Here is a 3,628-nt window from a genome sequence, read left to right as displayed (position 1 = left end):
GGCCCGGCCGCCGCGCGCACCCGCCCCTTGGCCCAGCGCCCTCCCCCGCCGCCCGCGTCACCCGTCGCGGGGCGCAGCTCAGAAGGAGCCGGCGGGGTCGTGCCGTCCCGGCGCAGCCCCCGCACCCTCCGCCGGGGCAGAGCTATGGCTTGTGGGTGCTGGGGAAGGATGCTCCCCCCCCCGCGCGTGTACAAGCCTGTTCCACTCCCCGCGAGCCCACACTGCTGCGGGGATGAGACGCCCCCCTGCAGTGTAGCTGGTGTCACAGGCTCTGTGGCTACGCAGCAGGTAGGCTCCTCCTTGGAACTCAAGTCAGCTGACCTGTGTCATGGAACCCTGGGTTTGAGCGTCTGCACTGCATTTTAACCCGAGGTTAAAGTGTTTCTGACTCAGGCTTGAGCCTAGGGCTCTGGCAACCACACTGCAGCACAGACCCAAGTCAAAGTAACCCTATCCCAGAGTGCCTTCCCCCTGCCTATGGCGACACTCTAGCCTTAGGACCCTGTTGTACTGTGGGAAAACTCTACTGCCCACCATGCTTCTTATAGGAAACTTGAACTGCCCCCACCCCTTCTTCCTCCCCCCAAGCTGCCTAGCAGTCATTTTGGTCTGTGCACTCCTAGCCACCAGAGCCAGCAACATGGAGGAGGCACCTTTGGATGAACTCCTCCTTCTTGCGCTCTCACTTCTGTGTCAGGAAACTGGCAGAGCTTCCACGAGGCGCTGGTGGACATTTCAACGGCGTTTTCTGTCCCACCGAAGGTACCTGACTAATTTCCTGATGGATGAGGAGGAAGAGGAGGCAGAAGAGGAAGACTACCCTGGCATCACGGACTCTCAGTGGCAGATGTTGCTCAGTATAATTGGCATAACCGCTGATGTCCCCTGTGTAGACCGCCGCTTTTGGTGCAGGGTCACAAGCACAGACTGGTGGGACCACATTGTCATGCAGACTTGGGATGACCAGCACTGGGTCCAGTACTTTCACATGAAGAAAGCCACATTTCTGGAGCTTTGTGAGCAGCTCACCCCCATCCTCCAGCGTAAAGAGACACACATGAGGTCACCCTTGCCAGTCCAGAAGCGGGTTGCTATAACTGTGTGGAAGCTGGCTACCCCAGACTGCTACAGGTCTGTTGCCAAACAGTTTGGGGTTGGAAAATCAACTGTGGGTAAAGTGGTGGCAGAGGTAACTGAGGCAATCAGGCGTGTGATTTACCCCAAAGTGGCAGGCATTAAAGATATTCCTGAAGTAATTGCTGGCTTTGAGAGAATGGGGTTTCCTAACTGCGCCGGGGCCATTGATGGGAGTCATGTGCCCATAGCTTGCCCTCCACAAGGAGCACATGAGTACCTAAATCACAAAGGGTACTACTCCATTGTTATGCAGGCACTAATGGATCACAGAGGCAGATTTATGAATGTCAATGTGGGCTGTACAGGAAAAGTTCACAATGCCAGAGTTTTTCTCCATTCTGGAGTCTACATCCATGGACAGGCCAGGACACTATTCCCACCCAATGACATTGACATAAATGGTGTTACTGTCCCCACTGTTATTCTAGGGGACCCTGCATTCCCTCTTTTGCCTTGGTTAATGAAACCATACCCTGATGTCAAAGACCCTGGCGAAAAAAGGTTTAATTACACTGTAAGCAAGTGTAGAATGGTTGTTGAATGCGCTTTTGGCAGATTAAAATCACGTTGGAGGTGTTTACAGACCCGTTTGGATGTCAGTGTCATCAATGCTGTCCGCATTACTGTAGCTTGTTGTGCTCTTCACAACCTTTGTGAAGCCAGAGATGAGCCATTTTCCCCTGAATGGACCTTTGACAGCAAGGGAGCACAGAATTGGTACCCTCAGCCAGAAAGTGCAGCTATCAATGCAGGAGCTGATTGCACCCAAGCAGCAAATGTAAGGGATGCTTTGTGTGCTCACATTATGGACTTGCATGGCCCAGTGGAAGAGGGGGAATAGCACCTGTACAAATGTGCTGGGTGGGAAAACTGGCTCATTCTTGGGAGGGAGATGGTCTTGATCATCATGCTTGATCAACATGAAAAATAAATTTGTGTTAGGTTGAGGGCAGCAAATAGAGGAATACTGTTTGTTTTATCATGCTTAATTGCTCCATAACATGTTTTTACCTTCATCTCAAATCCTGACTGTATGATGTGATGCACTGATAGCAATAAACTTTCTTGAAAACAATTCTTTATTTGTTAACAGGTATGTAAACAGTACATAAGAACAGCCATACTGGGTCAGACCAAAGGTCCATCAAGCCCAGTATGCTGTCTTCTGACAGTGGCCAATGACAGGTGCCCCAAAGGGAATGAACAGACGGTTAACATCAAGTGATCCATCCCTGTCACCCAATCCCACTCACACAGTTTTGGGCAGGCCAACTGCCATTACAAAACCAACCACTCCCCTCTCTCCCCCCAAAAAAGGGCAGGAAATAGTTAATACTCAACACAATCCCTCTATCACTGCATGTCTCCTGGCCCCCAAGTTCTGCTTTCCCTTCTTTACGGGTTTAGCCCTCACTTTGTGGTGGAGGAGAGGGAGGTTTCCACCAGAGTTGTAAGAAGGAAAACTGTACAGGGGTTAGTTACCTGCCCAGTCCTGAATGCATCTCCCTCCCCCACCGTTGCATGCAGTTGTGCAAGCTACTGCTGAGCTGAGGGTATGTTGCTGGGGCATCATGCCATGGTGAGAGGCATCAGGAGGCGCTGCTCTTGCAGCCATTACAGACAGGAGTTGCTGGAACAGTTCTCTCTGTTGGGCTCCATATTCCTCCCTTATCTTACTGCTGTGCAAGTGCCTGCTCCTTCACTGAAACACTCGCCTCCAGCTGGGCTTCAGCCTCTCTGCCTGCCTGTCAGCATTCTGTTTTTCCAGTCTTTCATCCCTCTTCTTCTGGTCCTTGAACAGCTGGTCTGCCCTGCAAGAACAGCAATCATGAGTTCTTCAAGGAAACGCCTCCTTTTGGAATGGTCTATGACTCGGGTATGTTGGCCCAGGGATGGAGTTCCTGAAGAACACAGGCAGTGTAGGTTGAGGTCCTGAAACAGGACAAGAAACAGACAGTTGTTGTTTAAAGGAGGTCTGTGGAGGAGCACAGAATTAATAACTATAGAATGTCAAGTACGTACAATATAAAAGTTCTAAAGTGAATCTACACATATTCTGAAGGGGATGCTTCAGTCCTCAAGCTGTCTCTGGTGGACGCAGACTTATTAATCGTAGTTACAGAAGTGGAGAGGCAATGGTAAATTTAAAATTAAAACCTTTACTCAGCTTCATAAAAATGTACTTATTGCCATGTGGATGGGTGGGGAGGGTTATATAGGACCCACGCAGCAAAATGTTTTGTCATTTCAGTTCTTTCATATTTTAGAAGACATGACAGGTCTTGTGGTGCCCTAGTAGCAGAGAGAGGTTATTTCAAGCTGCTGGAGGGAAACTTGCAATGTCTGCAGCAGAAGTATTCAAATGAATAGTGACTGAACAGCACATTTGTCAGTGGAGTGGACTAATCAGTTATACGGGGGGCCTGAAAATACACTCTTCTCCACAATGTGACAAACTATCTGGAGTTCCTGCTTCAGGGAAAATTTGTAG

Source organism: Mauremys mutica, chromosome 7 (assembly GCF_020497125.1).
Source record: "Mauremys mutica isolate MM-2020 ecotype Southern chromosome 7, ASM2049712v1, whole genome shotgun sequence".
NCBI lineage: Eukaryota > Metazoa > Chordata > Testudines > Geoemydidae > Mauremys > Mauremys mutica.
This window is presented reverse-complemented; position numbering follows the sequence as displayed.